The following is a 19,976-nucleotide window of genomic DNA, read 5'->3' as shown; positions in this document are numbered from 1 at the left end:
CACACACACACACACACACACACACACACACACATAAGCATTCATAAAACGCCAGACACACACGCACACACACACTGGAATCACACTTAGGAAACCTGACAAACATGCTCTGGCCAAAATCTTCAACTGAAGTCAACAGTCTCATATACACTGGAACTGACAATGGAAGATATTTATGACATTATTAATTTATTTATATCGTTTTGTTAGCCAACAGCGCTATTCAGAGTTTTGATTTATTACAAATGTATTATTATTATTATTATTATTATTATTATTATTATTATTATTATTATTATTATTATTATTATTATTATTATTATTATTATTATTATTAATAAACAGGTTTTACTATTTATTTTGTAATTATTGTTAATAGTCAATTGAAATGAAGGGAACATTATGTTGCTGGCCTTTTTTTTCGTTTTTTTTTGTTTTTTGTTTTTTTTGTTTGTTTTGTTTTTCATAGAAACTCAAATCTTTCAACTTTGTATTCAACCAACTGTGTGGTCAAATAAAAATAACAATAAACGAGACTGTGGAATTGGATTGTGTTGTATGCATATATGCGCACCTACTAAACATGCAACACATATTTTTATGCTATCAATTAAATGTTCCTGCAAATAAGGTCGAGAGAGGGAGACAGACAGAGTTTGGTGAGCCGCAACCAGCAGGAGGTCCTTTGAACTTTGGGGCCTTTAATGTCAATGAAAGGGAAAGGAAAGAGCGAAACTGTATTTTATTCATTCTTAATAAATTAAGCAAGTGATGACAGATTTTWTTTTTTTTTTCACACAGCAACACAATTTTGTGGCGGTCTTGACAAAAATGAATGTTCATTTGAGTTGAGCTTAGAAGAGATCAGCWGGTGTAAAACACAGATTCGGTGATGTCAGGTCGCTTTAGCATTCCAATGGCAACTGGAAGTGTTTCAACCAATAAAGTTACAATAGAAAACACAACATTTTTTTTCTTCCTTTTTTTCAGCACCACGGAGAGCTCTTGTTATTTTGCATACTTTTTTTATTTATTTTTTTTATTTAGACTTCTAGGACATATTTTTGGAAGGAAGTTAACGCATTGTAATTATTATATTTCAGAATTCAAACATAAGAAAAAAAATCAGTTATATTTGTGCATCGTCTTCAAATAACTTCAATTTACAAGAAAGACTACTAAGATCAAACGTATGGATTTAATAAAATCTGAAAAGTTATTTCTATAGCAATTTAGTAACTTAGTAATTTATCCGAAGATTAAATTCATTTAGTTATTTATTTGCCAGAAATGGTCAATTTCGCTCCGGTATATAAAAAAAAAAAAAAAAAAAAAAAAAAAAAACGTACCTTTATTTTTTTATATTATTTTCACGAATTCGTTTTGATAAAAACAATCATCTTCACAGATATACAATTATTATTGTTATTATTAGTAAAATGTGTAAAATCCACGTTAACATCCGCAGCTGAAGAAAGGTTTTGCGCTGTAAATATGCACAAATTAGTTTTTTTTTCTGATGTCCAAACACACGGTCCCGGTCACAGGAGTGCAGAGGGCAGCCGCTGCCACCCCGGCTGGGTTTGGAGCGCTGCCCTGAGACCCATATGTTCTCCCCAGAATGTCCCGAGTGATGTGCGCAGTAAGAGCACAGACTTTTGTTCACTGGTGTTGGTCATCAGTATAAATACTCTCATAAGTGCAAATGCTTAAATGTTTTTCATCTATTTAAAAAAATGATGAGAAAAAGCAACGCAACCATTTTTTCTTTTTACATAGAAATAAGTCACATGAACATTTTTTTTTCTGATGTTTATTCATATCAATTGTTTGTTGCTTTTTTTTTATGTCAAAGTCCATCGGTTGTCCTAAAGCAACTATACTTTATGTTTGCATATATGCACATTTGGGCAGAAACAATCTATTTGGTTCTCTTCTGAAGAAGAAAAAAACACTTTTAAAATTAGCTTTAGTTAAAAACAATTTTAACATGAAAATGAACCAATTGCTTGTTTGGAAGTTGTAAATTACAAAAAAAAAAAACAAGAAAAAAAAGATAATAAAAATAAAGTATGACAATAGAAAGTGCAGTTAACCTAGGTTTCCACAGATTCCACTTCTGAAATAATTGTAACATTTATTTATTTATTTATTTATTTATTTATTTATTTATTTATGCAACAGGATTTCTTTAAAGACTTCTGGAACGTTCTGGAGATCAGGAGGCGTTTGGCTGACTCACTGAACAGTATTAACTCCTTGTATTAAATTTTGTAGGTTAATCGGTGTCTTTTGTAACACCGTTTCCAACCTGTTCTGTTTGGCAGATATTTACACCTGTGGGACTCCCTGCAGGGAACCAAACCAGTAACCCCGCGGGGTTTCTTCAGGTTTGCTTAAAACGCCAAAAGAGGCTGCTAGGCCGTCTCTCTCTCTCTTTCTCTCTCTCTCTGCGTATATATATATATATATTTATTTTTTTTTGTTCCACTTTTATGTAACTTTTAGGCCCCTGTTTCTTTGGATTCATCAGAAAAGAGGAGAGGGAGGAACGCTGCAGGAGTTGGTCCAAAAGTGAAACGAGCCAGCAATGGAGAGGGCATCTATCAAAAAAAATACCTCCCGAATGCGCCACCATTACAACCAGCACCACCTCCTCTTCCTCCACAGAAGTCCGGTGAGAGTGAGGAAGAGAGAAGGCTGGCAGGCTGGCGGAGGAGAGTCGTGCCAAGTCCCTTAATGTTCCCCAGCAGCAGCACCAGGAGCTCCGGGGAGGACAGCCTGGCGTGCGCCAGTGCGCCGCGGTTCACCGGGCCAAAGTGGCACTGCTGGGAGGAGTCGATGTTTCTTTCCTAATTTTTGCAGCATCTGTTCATTATCCAGGATGCTGAAAAAACGAGAAAGAGAGAGAGAGAGAGGGCTCATCCTGGGCAGCAATTTGAAACACACACTCTCATAAACATACAGTAGTAAGACTTTTTTTTTGGTGAATAGCTGTTCCATAAATATGCATATCTCTCTCTAACGCTGTGTCGTACATGAGCTCATGCATTGAAATTAGCGGGTGTTGCATTCTTGGAATTTGACTGTTGACATGCTTTATTTAACCTTGCAACAAATTAGTCTGGTACCACGCGTGCAAAGACAAATGTGACGGCTAAATTGCCGCAAAAAAAAGGAAAGAAAAAAGAACAACACAACAAAAACAATCACTAGATTTTAAAGATTCCTAAAAAAATTGCCAAAGCTTTGAAAAAGTGAAACCAGACATTTATTTTAATAAAATCAATTCCCAGATTTCTGATTTTGTCAATCAGAAATAATGTCGAAAAAGGTTCGAGATCATCATGCGGTTATAAAAAAAAAACAAAATCAATAGTTTAATAAATATTCAGATCAGACATTTACACAAACATGTAATCAATTCTCAGTGTTCATGCAGATTCACGTATAGCTGAAAAGTGTTGGGAATTAGGTTCAAGGAGAAAAAAACCAAAAAAACATGAAACTTCCAGTGACACTCCGTGCTCCACTCAGGATGAAAAGTGAGTGAATGAATCTCGCTGTTTAAATTATCATGTTCATGCCCACTCATTTTCTCACTCAACTTGGTAAGAAGGGGGAAAAAAAATCAGGAGTGTTTGTCCGACATAACAGTCAAAAGTGCGATTATCAAAATGTCACAAGTACTATGGTGTGAATTCCAATTAACGTCGAGTTAAAATAATAACGGAATGTTGTTGTGTTTTCTTCCTCTGCAAAATAAAATTAAGGAAAAGTATGAAAAATGTGATTATTCAGTGCAGTGAAGCGGAATGTAATCTGGTCAGGAGATGGTGAGCACTTGCAATCTGTTAGGGGTATAACAAGATGGCTGCGGCTTAAACATGCCTCTCTCACGTAGAGAACACGTAATATTATGAAAGAGGGGAAATGTAACACAGGGTAAATTGCTAACTTCTCTGGCACCTGCAGACAACAACAAAATGCGCCACATGTGCAGAGAGAAAACTTATCGTGCGCACTTTGGCCAACCTCTTTACCAGAGCCAGACAAGGGGAGCAGTCCATTCACAAGAAATTCCACAACATCTGTTTGGTGTCACACAATAAGGGCGCGGTGGAGTGTACATGCAGGCCAGCTGAACTACTGCTGGAGGTTCCGCCAGGGGACAGGCTCCTGGTACGGAGGAGGAGGACGAGGAGGAGGCCGGGGAGGAAGAGGAGCAGGAGAGGTTTAGATTCGGGTGAGCGCCAGGTAGGTTTGAGGCCCTTTGGAGAGTGGCCAGGTAGGTTTGTGTGCTTCCAGATGTTCAGGAAGAGAACCTCCGCGACAGTTTCCCGTCATTTCCCCCCCCCCCGCCGGAAGTCCAGCTGCGTTGTGCACCGGTGGGTCCGGAGCTGGAGTGTGGCTGGCCCAATGTTTAGGAGGTTAAGTAGGAACGCCACTGGATCAGATATGGAGGATGAAGGTGTGGGGGTCGTTACTGGTCTGCACAGATGGCATGTATGCGCGCGTGTAAAGGCGTGTGCGTGCGTGTGTTATGATAGGGTTGGGTGATGCCCTGGTCACATGGGCAGCAGTAATTGGCCTCCATATTGACCAGTTTGCGGCGCTGGGGGGCGGGCGGTCTCCCAGCTGGACCTGTCAGATGGCATCGCATCCACCTCACTGATCTCTCCTCCACGGACGACCTCCGAACCTCTACCCCTTTCCCCCCCTTTCATCTTCCTTCTCCTTCCCTTCATCCTTCCATCTCCACCACCTTTAATCTCGCGGTGCCCGCCTCTCCTGTCATCGCCGCCATCTTCATTTCAGAGCTCCTTCACACTTTTAGCAAGAACTCTACAGGAGCGCCAAAGGAGAGGCAAGGAAGTAGATGCTTTTAATTATCATAGATAATTCAACTTTCATATTCAGAACTTTAAATAGTGTTTGGCAGCATTTTTACTGCATCACCTTGATCARCTAATTGGGGTCTCACAGTAGGTTTTAGGGAGTTTGGACCACACAAATTTTCACAACTGCATCAACTCCGGAACTGTTTTTTATCCTTTAGTAACTTTGTAGCAAAACTTTAGTTAATTCTAAGAGTCATTGTCCACTTGGGTCCAATTTKTAACTTTATGGATAATAACTTTACAATTCCACACAATGTTCTTTCTTATCTTCCTAACACAACATGATTCTGCCACCATCATTCTTCCCAGTTTGGGATGGTGTTCCCATGTTTAAAAGCTTCAGAAATTGTGATGGGATATTTTTTTGTGTGTGTTTTCATGACACATCCAGATTAACATCGGTATTTGCTGATATTAGTTGTTGCTTAACATAACGGTATCCACCCTATAAGTACAATTGTGTTAATGTAAAATGTGAACACTTTTTGTCATTGTATTAAAATGGCGGGGAAATGAGATAATGGTTATTGGGCAGGACAGCAATTTTAACATYGCATACCAATTTTGGCCCACAATCTTCATATCGGTGCATCAATACGAAGCTGGTATTCTGTCATTTTTGAACGTGTCTCTGCTTCAACACACCTGAGTCAAATGATGAGGAGGTAATTCAGYCATTTGATTCAGGTGTTTTGGACCAGGGACACGTCATAAAGTTGCTGGACCCTGTATGGACTCTTCCTTCCTGAATTTTTTTTTTTTTTAGCTTATGCCAATTGTAGAACTCATTGCATTCTTCCTGACTTCCTTCTSCAAGCATCTTTACAATGATACATGGHTTTTACAACTAAATACTTTCTTCTCTCTCCTCCACAGTGTGATGGCTGGATATTCTCATGACGTACACATTTATGCATAATTGTTCATCTCTTTTAATTTTCACTTGACGTCAAACAAAAAATCAGTTCTTTTCATGACTTGTCCAGAAGTGCGTCAAGAGGCTTGTCTCTATTTAATATAAACGTTAAAGTTAAAAAGCTAAGAAAGTTATAAAAAGAAAAAAGAAAATATATGTTTTTATTCTTAACATTCTCTCTGCTCCGATAGTCACCAGCTGGTTGCATTATTTCAGCTGAAACGAATCCTTTCTTTTCAATTTGCATTCACTTAGTGATATAAATAACTCTCACTACCTATCAAAATCCAAACTATCTCATGTAAATAAGAATTGATCAAACCTGTAATCTGACTTGCTCTTGAACTGCATTCTCAGTCTTCTTTGTGTGGGAGCTCAAATGAAAGCTAATTTTAAAGCTGAAGGCTGTAAAGATTTGGCATGCAAAACACTTTTTATGAATCAGATTAAAAATAGTAAGCCGTGTAGAAATGTGTTAAAATCACAAACTGGCACAGGAATGGTTTCATTTAGCCAATTAGCAAGCAAACAGGGAACATTTGGTATTTTTAGAAAACATTAACATTTAATTGCTGGACACTTTGAAGTATTTAGTTTAAGCTATTTGCATCGATAGTGTGGGACAGCTTAAAATATGTTTTTTGTAACGAGGGCAAGCCCAAGGTGGGATGAGACCATAAATAAACTGTTACACCAGACCAAATAAATGAAGGAGAATGGGCTTTTTCACAAACTTGCTCATTTATCCTTGCAGTCAATTCCTTTCAAAACAAACTCAAGATAGCTTGAAAGAAGGTCCCAAGTTCAACTACTGCAGAAACTTTTTAATTACACATGGAATTTAAACTAAAATTCAAAATTGTTTTAAATCATTTATGTGCCATCATAATACCCAAATAGAGACATGCTTTTTTCTTTTTTTTTTTTTAATATGGCTAAATGTGACAACATGTAAGAACAAAACAGGCTGTGAGACTTGTTTATTTGGTTTGTCTCAGAAATCACAACTCAGACRTTAGACTATCAAATGGAAGGAGCACAAGTAAGAAACCCAGAGGGATTTGTTAGGACTACTGCACTTAGAGACTCTACTGCCAGCATTTTGTTCATGTTATTTATCCAGACTCTGCAGGAACATGTTTACATCCCGTACTTTTGGTTTATAAACATMCMAACTGATAGGAGTACAAATATATAGTATATACTGCAACTTTGTATGTGTTTTATACTCACAACAGCCATAATGTAATAAATGAAGATGTGCTTTGGCCACAGTTGACATCTCAAGACTTTCTTCTTGTACCTCGGAAAATTTGWCTTGTTTCAACACGTTGATACATTGCATGACGACACTAGGCCTCTTGGCGGCGCCCTGCTCCCCTTGGGACCTAATGCAGCAACTTAGTTTGCTTGTGCCTCTGGCCGGCTCTGTTTGCAACAGATCCCTATGTCTAAGTGACTTTTGTACCCTGGTATCACCCTCCCACCCACTGCAGTGGCCGTGTGTTTGTGCGTGCGTGTGAGTGTGTGCGTGATTTGTTGCGAGACGCCCGGCTGTGAGGAGTTCGCACTAAAGAAAGGATTTTCATCCCAATCTTGGCAGGGGAGGGTCTCTGGGTAGGTAGAGAACAATCGTCTCTCCTTCACTGCTGTCAGCCAGAAAACACAGAGAGCTGGCACACGCTCAGTGAGAAAAAAAAAAAAAAAAAAAAAAGGAGCGGGAGTGACAACAGGGATGGACACACACACACACATGCAGTCACACACACTTGTACACTCAGGCCCATTCTTTGCTCACAAAATGGGTTCTGATGATGCCGTCGGGGATTGTGGATGACAGGCTGGTTCTGCGATGTGGATGGGAGGGCCTCCATGAAAATAGTCCGCAAAATGACCACAGTGTCCGCCTGCTGTCAGACTAACGGATATACACAGCAACAGAGAAGGCAGGACGGAAGAAAATAGAGACAGAGAGAAGAAAGCAGCACAATGTCTGCCATGCATGAACTTCTGCCAGAGAGCGCTCACTGGGGAGAACATGTTTAAAAGGTCCTGCGCCCCGATCCAAACAAGGGGTTTCTGCTCCTCTGGTTTATTCTCCTGACATGYAGGAGTGTGTAACATGCATGTGTGCTTTTATGCATGAACAGGAAGAAAAGAAAAAAAAAATAGAGGAGGAGGAAGATGAAGTGTGTTTGATTGTGAGGAGGAGGAGGAGAAATRGAGAAAGAGGAGGAGGAGGGGTGCACGCTTAAATTCTGTGACATCTGTTCATTACAACTAGAGTGTGTTTATTTTTATACAGCCAGCCACAAGCAGAGAACTCRACTGGCACCGCTGGTTAATGTACCAGCCTGCTAATACGGTAGGGCAAATGAAATATTAACAGAGGAGACAGAGAGGATGACGAGACGAGTGAGGACAAATGAGGAGAAAGAGGTGAAATGATAAGATAATATGTGACAAAAACGCACATCCACACACACACTGTCTCCATAAAAGTCTCTGTTCTGGTCTCATTAAGGAGACATGCCCCATCAAAACACATCAACAAGGGGGGGAAAAAAYGCCACTGCTAAAAACAGCTAATGTGCTGCTGTGAAARATTAGGCACATAAAATGAGTTCAGATCAGTGATAAAACAACACAAACAAATGTCTGTACAGTTTCATCAGAAAATATCTAAAGAGGGAAAGTTTAAAGCACACAAGTGAATTTATGTGCTTTGCAACTGGTGTACAATTGACAAATGTTTAAAATGTGTTGTATACATTTTAAAAATGTAAACCTGTTTCTCATCTGATTGAAATGATCCAGAGCTGCTTATAATGCAAACTTTAAAGTCTTTTAAAGTCTTAATCATTATGTCTTCAAGGTCTCTAAAGGTTTTTACCGTTTTTTTTGTTTTTTTTTACAATATGTGTCCACCTGCCTTGGCTGCTGGAAGTGGTCATTCTGTCCCAGGGCAGCTATGGCTACAGTGTTACCACCATCAGCATGAATATGAATGGCTGAATTATTGAATGTAGTGTAAAGCATAATGGAGTCCTTGATTTCTATAAAATGTTAATCAAATGCAGGTCTTTAATATTAACTATATTCATCGCCCTTTCCTCTTACAACCTTAAATAAWATTGAATTCAATCAATTTTGTTCAAATCTCCCCTATAATTGTTTTTTAAAAAATAGTTTACTTGTGTATGTAAATGTAGCCAATAACTAACACTACCTGGACACACTTTCATTTTCATGAAACATGGTGATGGCAGCTAGAAATAGTAAGTGGTTTTAAGTCAGTGATTCCTTATTATTGATAAAATAAGAATAGTTCCACTGGCAGATTATTTCTCTTTTAATAAAACAYTTTTCCCATGTTATAAGTGGAAAAATCTGTCAATGAAACAAATACCTTTTTCAKCAATATTAAGGAATTATTAACTTAAAAACAAACTCCTATATCTTGCTGAAAAGTTTCTTGTTAGTTTTTGTCTTATTTCAGGTGTACTAAAATATTTGCACCAGAAACTAGACAAACATACTTGGTACGATTTGCAAAAAAAAAAAAAAAAAAACATGTTAAGAGGTGGCAAATTATTTTAGTAGATCGATCACAGAAAAACTTGTCAGAATGGTCCAGTCAAAGTTCAGACCCAAATAACAAATGCCAATATKTTTCAATCAAGATCTGAAAGCGTGCTCTCTGCATCGAGTCTGCATGAGCTTGAGTTATTTCGCAAAGGACGGTCAAAAATGTAGGTGTGGAAAGCTGGTCACAGGAGAAGCAGTGGCAGTCGCTGCTTGTCTTTGACCTGCTGCAGCAACTCTTCATGAAGAGCATGAACAGCAGCTTCTAATCACCCATCCAGGCCTTTGCATCAACAAGCCCTTTCCACTACTCCCCCCTCTTCCCACTCCCCTTCAACTGCCCCCCACTTCCACCTCTGCCCAGGCCCATCTCTCTCTCTCTCGCTCTCCCCAGGGACGGCCTGCTCTGGAATGGCGCTCATGGGGAAGAATCTCGCTGCAGGCGGGCAATATGTCACATGTTTCCCAGGGATGGAGACCGGGAGCCAAACAGAGGTGTGACAGGTATTTTTTTTATTTTTTGCAAGGCAGTGGCAGGTTGATTGGGTCTGTGCCTGCATGTTTGTGTTGTGTTATGTGTGTGTGTGTGTGCGTGTGTGTGTGTGTGCGTGTGTGTGTGCGTGTGTGTGTAAAACAGATTCCCAGATTGAAGGTTTAAGGGGTGCAGATTAACAGGCTGAGGACAGAGAGCCTCCCTCGGAGCTGAAGGGGAATTAAGATGGCATTAAYGTCTCCTCTGCACCGGCACATTAGCCTTTCATTACCGTGTGGTTGCACAATCCGTACCAGGCAATTCCCCGCATTCATGACAATGTTGACATGTTTGGAAGCTTTGTTATTCATATGCCTTTATCAGAGGTATAATCTAATCGTCGAGCAGCCCCACTTCTGCTGTATTTACATATATTCTAGTTGTGATCATTGTGATCCAGTGAATTAAAAATATATGCAGTCACATAGAGAAATATGGCATTTATTTATGCTGTCATTATATATACTGCTCAAAAAAATAAAGGGAACACTTCAGTGTTCACTTAAATGTTAAAGTGTTCCCTTTATTTTTTTGAGCAGTGTATATGCTTGTATTAAAACTCAAATTAGTCTGGATAAGCTTGGGCTGGGTTACACACAGGGAACCTTTTACATGAGTGGGAAAACTCATAATTGTTCTTTTTTTTTACAGTGTTACTCTAATAGATGAATTCTTATTTCTATTTGTCTTTACATTTCGGCAATAGATCTTCATCTGAGCACAATATCAAATGGAAAGCAAATGCACAATTTACAAAAATAAAGCCCATGCACTGTAAAACATCTGAGTTAATTTTCTGAGGTTTCTTTCTTATTCATTTGTTTGTATTCAAACGTTCCCCCCACRCCCCACCTGTTTAAAAAATATAACACTTTCTGCAAAAGAGGCCCAAAATTTGGGTGTATCCCATAATAAAACCAAAGCTTCCTGACGTCAGAGCTTGGGAGCTTTTCACTTTCAGTCGGATGTAGTTTTAATGTTTTTCTTAYGGTTCCCATCCGTGTTTCTAGCTGCCACAACAGCCAGCTGGTCACTGTGAAAACTCACTGAGMTACCTGCCTACAGACACAGCYAGAGTACCCGTTTGGGAGCTAAGGAGTAACAGTTTCGAAAAGTTTCTGAAGATTATTCAGAGAATTAGATACAGAAAGTGATTCTTTTTCATTTTGAAATAGAAGTAAATTCTCTGCCCTAGACGTAAATAGGCTGCACTTCATCAAGTGTGAGGACACCAAAGTGCTTTAAACTACAACCTGTCATTCATCGATTCGTACTCTGAGGGGTGTCAGGTACAGTGTGGCCACAGACGCCCTGCCAAAGTTGTGATTTCCACAGGCAATAATGTGGAAAAAATAGCATCCATCCCCATTATTACATTAAAATAAACACGGGAGTCGCTGTTTTTAGAAAACAGGAGCAAACATTTTCCAACTAATGTAGAATATTAGGCTCTAATTTGCCTTAGATGCCTTAAAACTCTTAACTGCCAACTCTTTGCTGTTTTTCTGTTTGGCTGCATGTGCCGAGAGAGAAATGTGAAGACGTGGATTGACACGCCATGTCTTCCTGCAGAGCCTCCCTCCCCAGCATCACCAGATTAACGGATTAGCAGGCAAGGCGAGCACTAAAGCTGGCTAATTCTCACCCAAGCACATAGAGCTAAAGCTACTCCGAGCCCCGCGGAGCCCCTCTCTGCTCAGAGCAGCTGTGTGGTGGAAGGAGGGACGGAGCTTCTTCCCTCCAAGGAGCCATGAGGAAAACAACGGGGGATTCACAGTGTCATTCATTGGCTTGTTTTGTGCACTAATGATTATTTTTAGTACACCATAGCATACTGCTTAGACAAAACACAACTTTGGTGATAATGTTCCGATTTTAAATCAAATTTGTACGTATAGACTGAATTCTGTGTGTACATTCAGATAAAGCGGTGCTAAAGGTTTCAGATTATTTTATCTCTCAGCTTCACAACGCCTGTATCCTTTTCTTTAGTCTGGTAGTTCCTCTCTGCCAGCCTCAAATAATTTGTTTGACATCATTTATTGGTTGCACCAATGCTGGGAACTCTAGGAACTTGAATATATTTAAAGACCTAAGATGAAGAAATTCAGTTTAACAAAATATGAGGAAGTCTTTTTGGAGCCATGTATCTTTGAAAGACCAGCCACTTAGCAAATTGCTGCAGTCTTTCTGAAGAATAACAGATCTACTTTATAGCTCAACAGCGCCCCCTAAACTCAGCCTCTCACACCAGTTTCATCTGGGTATTTTATGATAGGTATACAGATGCATAGACCAAAATTGTCTCTTGAAAATATGCCATAAAACAAATAAAAAGTCTACCATTTTGGACAAATTTGTCAGACTTTACACCGTTTGGGTTTGAATAAACTATTCCAAGAAATTTAGAAGTCTTGACTTCAGATTTATTCTGCATCGTGTAAAGGCAACTGGGTTTAAAAGTTAGGAAAAATCTGGAGCCCAAACTTTGCCTTCTCTCCGGGACAAACTAAATGTTAAATATGTTCAAATAGAAACTGAGAATTACACCAAAGCTGGTGTGATTGACGCACAACACCACCGTATGGTCACATCCTGAGGTCTGTGAAGCCCCAACCATTGAGAACAGGAAGTCACATGTTTTACTGGTTCTCCTCCAAAATGTAACCTCTTGACTTAAAGCCCTTCAAACTGTCAGATAATAAAGTGTTATTTAAACACTTATTTACGCTGTTATTTAAGTAAAACTATTTATCCTTCGATCAGAATATATTCAACTCTGTAGCGAGGCAGATGAAGAGACATAATCCTAAATATTTAAACTTTCCTTCACCAGCTAGATGACTGAAAGTTGATCCCAGACACTCATAGGTTCTGACTTTGAAGTGGATAAAACAGGATGAAATAAAGCTTCTGGAATGGCCTACTCAAAGACTCGACTTTAAGACTGTTGAACATTTACAGTCTCTGCTTTAAAAGGGCAGTTTGTGGGAGAAAATTCTCTTACAAGATACAATCTTTGAAGGGGAAGTGAATGTTCTTAGTTAAATGCATTTGTTATGGTGACTACTTAATATATATGAAAATAAATCTGTTTAAAAAAACAGAAAAGAGAAAAGCTGTGGCACCATCCAAGGAAAATGATGAGAATGTACTGCACACAATTTAAACAAAAATAAATAAACTGTGTGTGAAACTGATGTACACATCTTCACCCATTCTTGCACCACAAATGACAATATTAGACAGATTGAATATTTTTAATGTCACATAAAAGTTTAAAGTTTTGTCCAATTCCAACAGCTTGGAAACCTGTCATCTTTTCACCCAGCTTAAACCAATTTCCATCAAACATCACAAATAGTTATTTTTTAAAGTGTAATTAGACAAATTATTATAAGAAAACAAGATGTTATATGATCTTGTATACTGCATAGTGTTAAAAAAATGGAAAACTTTTTTTTTTTGGCTTGCAGTAGACAGATTTGGATGTTTATTTATGCTAAATAGAAATAGACTGACATGATTTTGAGGATTAACCCTTTAGGGAATAATTAAAACCACAATCTTTCAGGACAGCTGTACGTATAAACCCCTAAGAGCAACCAGAATACTTCCATTAGGATGGGTAAACAGAATAACAACCCATAATTATCAAAAGTTCAACAGGATTTCACCTTTACAAAGTCAATAAAAGGCAAAACCTCTCTGCTATATAAAGTCTAATCATAGATCAATTTAAAGGTATTTTACTTCAAAATTCATAACATGTACATGTTTTATCTTGAAACCTTTTCAGTTTTTGCTTTATTAGTCCGCTAGCTGCTGTCAGCGGGAAGTAACACTCCTCACTGAATAAACCAACACTGAGGTAAACAAAAAAAATAAAATAAAAAATGCAAAGCTGCTCAGCTGTCAAGCAACATCATTATGAGAAAGGCTGCTGCTTGCAAATTGAAGTTCGGGTGTAAATGCTGGCTTTTACCAGAATGAGATTCAAACTGTCAACTATCAGTGCCAGCACCTTACCCCAATATTTACTACTTCAAGCTACACGAAGGTCGGAAAGTTGGCGGGACCTAGAAAACACAGACAATGAGGCACGGGAACGCGGCTTCCCAAAAGCGTTTCATCACGCGAGCACACAGCCTCATTTCATCTTGACTTTCGGTGCACCTTGGAGACCTAAAGCAAGCAAACGACATCCATCTCAGTTCGGGTTCGGTAAACAAGAGGAAAGGCGGCGAGAGGGTCCTCGGTTTGGGCACGTGCTCTCCAGCGGGCCGAGGACAATGCAACGCTGGCAGAGCCGCAGTCTCGTGCCAGAGGGAATGGAGTGCCACATGGTGCCCCTTTTGAGTGGGGCCAGCCCGGAGGGGGGATGTGGACCACAATGCATGCGCACATGTGTGCTCGTGTCTCCTTTTGTGCACGCACTTGTGCGTAAACGTGCAAGCTATGCGTGACCATCCGTACATACCGTATCAAAAGATCATACATTTATTGGTTATACATGTAGGGTTTTTTGTGTGTGTTAGAGTGTAAAGCTGGTTGTGTGGTGAGGGGTGGGGGAACGCKAAGGTGGAGCACAGGGTGTGTGTGCGTGTGTTTGGGTGTGTGTGTGCAGAGGTGGGGAGGGGGAGTCCCAGTTCCCCTTTGCATCTTAAATTCCTCAACATCTGTTCAGCCCTTCTCTGTGCTAGCAGCGGCGGGTTGTGATTTCGATGTGTACGTGTTTGCGCATGTTTGTGTACGCGGATGCCTCTGAGTATGTCTGTTGCTGTGTTTGTGTCTGCCTGCATATGTGCATGCTCTGCTGAAGGTGCTGGTTGTTACCCGCACCTTAATTAGGGAGGAAGAGGGAGATTTCATTTTCAACAGCACTTGCAGGTATTGTGAGGTATTCTCACAGTGAATACAAAGGGAGAGCCGTTCACCTGCGACGCCCCCCTTGGCGCACTGGATTATRACCTAAATTACAACTCAAGTTCAAAGCTTTTGATCAAAAATCACAATGCATGTCACCCAATTGGGCCCAAAACTGCTGGTATGTGTTCTGAAAGTAAAGCAAAAGTGTGTGTGGGGAGGGGAGGAGGAGGGTAACCTCCAAATTAAACAAATCTCCATTGATTTAAAACTCCTAAACACACACAAAAAATGACAAGATGTGGGTTAGCGTTACCACGCAATGTGCATGTGTGAGCACGAAACGACAGAAGATTTTTGGAATGAAATATTTACATCCTGTGTGCCATCTCCTGAGTGAGAATTTCAAAGCGTCAACAGCTTTGAGGTCAGTAAACAGGGGTGGAAAGTACATTTTCTCAAAGACTGTGAACGGAATCCCTCTTTAGCATTTATATTTCATGATTCTTGACTTCGTTGGAGATGAAACAGATTTTATTCGGTGCCATGCAAAAGTATGTACCTTTTCACATTTTGCCACATTCCAACCACAAACGTCAATGTGTTTTGGAGGGATTTTACGCGGTGGTACAACACAAAGTAGCTTATTAATGTGAAGTGCGATAAAAAGGACATGTGGCTTTTTATTTTTTTTATATATATAAAAATGTTAAAAGCRCAACATAAATTTAGACTCAAGACCTAACAGATCAAGTGCACTCAACTGCTTTCAGAAGTCACCGTATTGATAAAGTCCAAATGTGTCTAATCACAATGAATATATTGCGCTATAAAGGTGACAGAGGTTCATTAGAGAGCATTATTAAACAAACGGCACCAWACACATTGGGTATATGGGGGAGAAACAATATTTTCATGTAGCATGAGAGAGAGAGAGAAAGAAAAGCAGAAGTTTTTCAGTTGTTTCATTCATTGTGTTTTTTCATGGAGGTAGACATCAGTGTCCATGAAATGCTGTAAGCATAAACAGATGTTGAAAATGAATAGATGTGAAATTAATATCGGTTGGGACCAACTTTACTCCATCAGTGCTGTGTGAGGACATTTTTTTATTTGTCATAAAATACAAGATTAATGCCTTTTACTATTCGTCTAAGACAAGTTAAGGTTTATCGTCCTCTGTATCTTAGATTTTTAAATCTTGATTTGAGTAAAATTTCTCTAAAGTAGCATTGTCTTTACTTAATTGCTTGTTTTTATACCTCTGCTTGTAGCTGTAGCAACAGAAAAAGAAGATTCTGTGGTGCATTGACTCGATGGAGGCCGCATTTTCACATTTCATTTGTAAAACTAAATATTTCTTGCAAGACATTCCTCTCGTTTGGCAACCGACTATACCACTGAGAAGTATTTCTGAAATGTTTAGAACGAGGCCTCGCGTGAAGACGTTTCTGCCTGTGTCACAAAAAGTTAACAAGTCAACTGTAACCTCTCTGACAGACACTAACCGCTCGGCACCCCTCACTAACCCGCCGCCAGTCTTGTGCCACCTTGATGCCAAGTCTGCCAAACTTGTGTCACATCCGAACAGACCCCGTGTCAACTCGTCACAGTACATATGCCAAGTCGATGCCCTCCACATGCCAACCTCACGCTACAGCCGTGGCAATCCCGYGACAACAATGTGCCAGTCGGGGACCTCTGTTTGGCCCGCTGTGTGAATCCCTCGGCACTGTGCGCTGGGGCGACACTGTGCGGAAGCGGAAAAGGTTAAAAGTCGCCAGCAAATTAGGGTTCAGTGGCAAATCTGTTGATTTGGTTCTTCTTCAGTGGATGCAATTAGCAATGAAATCCAGTTCCCAAGCCCTGCTTAAACTCTAATCTCAGAATCTGTGGGTTCCCTCCAGCAGGCCTGTCTACCAGCCTGTCTCCCACCAAAGCCCCTCACCTCTGTCTCTCTCTCCTGATGCCTSCTGGCACTTTGGGAGCAGTGCCCCTCCAATCCCCGTACCGTCCCCTCCCTCCATCTTCATCTTTCCCCCCAACCGCCCCGTCGTCCCCTCCCTCGCTCTTCCTCTGGATGCCAGCCGACGGCCCTCACAGTGTGGCACGCCATCTGCTGCCTCCCGCCCCGGCAACCCATCCACCCCTCTTCTCGACGCTAACTCCGCCACCCCACCACCACCCCTGCAGACAGCAGCTACCCACAATCCCCTTCTTCCTCAGCCGTGCGGCGCATAGAACAGGAGGCTTTCGCACAGATCACTTCACCCCCTGATGCCCCTGCCATAAAGGAGGAAGCCGGGAAAAAGCTTGCATGTATGGGTGTGTGTGTGTGTGTGTTGTGGAGGAGGTGGGGGCCTCTTAGACAAAGTAGACAAGGTTTTCTTTTCTGCATGTGATTTAAAACAATGTTTGTTTTTGTGCATGAATGTGTTGAGGCCCTCTGCAAAACACTTGGTGCTTCATATTTTAGTAACATGCAGATTCACCAATTACCAAACGCAAACTTTCGTTTTGAAGCGTCCGTCTGTTTTGCACTCTTCATGCGTCAGAAACAAATGTGTTTGCAAATTTTTAAATAACAGAATCTTCTTTTGTTCCACGCTTTATTTTTCTCTCSTCCGTATTTCATCATTCTTGAACACAAGTCAAATTAAAGGGGGGRAAAAAAWAAGATGAAGATTGGATAACAAATCATGAAACCTGWTTTTGGTTAAACTGCCACAGCCTTTTGGGATCTGACGGCGTCTCTTGTGGCAAAGCTCTCTGATCAGTGTTTAGCTTTGGAGGAGCGAGCTAAAAAAGATTAGACATCAAACTCTAGGAGGCAGCGAGAAGGAGCGGCGCTCCATCCATCTTGTGTGAGCATGGAGCCTCGATCCTGGCACTCTATCCATCAATGAGCGCAACATTAACTCTCTGGATCAGAACCAACATCTCCATGTCTCTCTCCGTCTCTCCTCCCCTCCGCCTTGCTCTGCTGAACACACACACCAGCGTTCAGAATTGGTGTTCGCCGGCATTCTAAATTCAACCCAAAATCTCCCACTTTGCTGTTAAAAATAATCTATTTGGACGGATGCTTATTTTTTTTCCTCCTCCTATAAGCACATCTAACGATAATCTCGTCTTGGTTCAACTTCTCTTTTCTCCTCTCTGCCGAGCCGCCCGATCTGCTCCTCTCTTTGTCTCCCTCCCAGTTGGTGTTAATAATTTAACTACAGAGCTGCTGCAGAGCTGGCACCGGTCCAGGCCTCCGATTGGCACTGTCTGTCTATTTATGACACTGTGTGGTGGCACACATGTGTGGGATGTGCAAGGGAAAGAGGAGGCCAGTGTGTGTACAGGTTAAGATGTGTGAGCTATTTTTCTTTCAGACTTTCAGACAAGAGCAAATTACTTTCCAAAGCCACAAGATCGTCACTTAAACTTCCCACAAATGGAAAAAAACCCCAGATTTTTTACTGTTGGACTGGTTAACTGAACTAGCTATTAGTCAATCAGAGATAATATATTTTTGCTGAATATCTTCTGGGCTTTAGTGTGTGGCAACGGTTGTGGGTGTGATGTTATTTTTGGGAACAGACAATCCAGAAGGATTCTGCAAATGCTTTGCATTTTGCACAATAGGCTTCAACAATTGCTCGATCATTTTAAGATGAAATCGTTTTTCTTTAATTTAGGATTCAATAAAGGTTATTCTCTGCATAGAATATGCAAACAGGACTTATTTTTCTGTGTAGCAATGTTTTTCTTCTTGTCAGTCATCCATCACAGCTGAATTTTGTTGAGTTGTTGTGCAGGCCGGCCTGTGGATGGCCAGGCCGCAGCGTGAAGGTGATTCATCCTAATCAGACCTTAACCAGCCACAAAATACAGCTATGCAATTTTACAACCATTTATTTAAACAACATGAAGTTACATTCCAGATTTCAACACTGAGAAGGATCTGAGATTTATACCAAAACAAGAGAAAACTAAATGAAATATTAATCAGCCTTACCTTTTCAAAACAATTACAGCAAACGATAGTCACTAACCTCCCTAACTAAAATAAACAGGTAAAAACAAGAATAAAAATAAACGGCAGTCTACCCTACAAACTCCATCACATACAATTTCCGAGGTGTTTACATAAACACTGGGTCCAATAATCACAAACAGGCACCTGCACACACAAATTTGCATAGTTCAAAATCACCCTACTGCAGCAGGCATCAACAGATTCTCCCAACAGAGCTTTAGATCTCTGCAGCTCCTCCAAAGTCACCTTGGGCCTTCAACTCCTGTCATTAATCGGAATAATTAGGTGACTTTGAAAAGCAAAACTGATGAGGGATTTTATTTATAGGGCACCAGGGTCAAAGTTCTACCTCATATTTTGGCAGCACCACCTGAACTATCAGCTCAGTTAGACTGAATTCACCGCAGAATTATCCAACCGTGACGCCGCCCAGTTTTATCTCCACAGATTCAGAGGACCTGAAAAATAAAGTAAGTAAAGAACTGGGTGGCGTTCCCAACGCTGGAGCTTGACACGGTGTGAATCTCGCCTCCTACACCTCTCACCCTCCCACACTCCTTGCCCATGCACAAGACATGTCAGCTGCAGAATCCGAGCGAGTTGCTCACGACGTTCCATTTAGTCATCCTCAAGCGCCATCAGTCATGCTTAGAATAAAAACACCATCGTCTTTCATCATCATTGCCCATCAGASTGAAAGACATTTGGGGATTATTGTGTCTTTTTTTWWTTTTTTTTMAACAGAAAAGGTTTGTTATGCTTCCATCCCTTCTGGAAGAATCACAGTCAGATTCTTGACGTCTCGTGCGTGGAGAGCTGATGTTGTGAATGAATCTGTTGTGCTGCATCGAGGCCCTTCCAAGSATTCATAGTAAACAGACATATGCAAAGCCGCCCACCACTCCACCTTATCTAAATCTGAGATCTCATAAGGGCCCTTCACACTTGTCGGAAAACATAAACACGCCACGAGCGGCGCGCGCACGGAAACCTGCACTGTCATTAATTTCGGCGGCGGAGGGAGGTCAGCGCACCATACGGCCTGCCTGCGTGCGCAAGCTGGCGCGGCACTACGGCGGATGCACACTCCCATGTATGTGTGAGTGTGCGTGTCGTGAAAGTGTGTGTGTGTGTGTGTGTGTGTGTGTG

General features: G+C 40.7%; 1 protein-coding gene across 1 annotated transcript in view; it reads right to left on the bottom strand.

The window, feature by feature from the left end:
• Positions 1-2,868: 2,868 nt before the first annotated feature.
• cdk12 (cyclin dependent kinase 12) overlaps positions 2,869-19,976 on the bottom strand; it is a 42,739-nt gene continuing 25,631 nt past the window's right edge. Inside the window, exon 15 of the transcript XR_001776871.1 lies at positions 2,869-2,887. The gene's annotated coding sequence lies outside the window, so the exon portion shown is untranslated. The remainder of the gene's footprint in view (positions 2,888-19,976) is intronic.

This window comes from Poecilia reticulata, linkage group LG8 (assembly GCF_000633615.1).
Source record: "Poecilia reticulata strain Guanapo linkage group LG8, Guppy_female_1.0+MT, whole genome shotgun sequence".
Lineage (NCBI taxonomy): Eukaryota > Metazoa > Chordata > Actinopteri > Cyprinodontiformes > Poeciliidae > Poecilia > Poecilia reticulata.
This window is presented reverse-complemented; position numbering and strand designations above follow the sequence as displayed.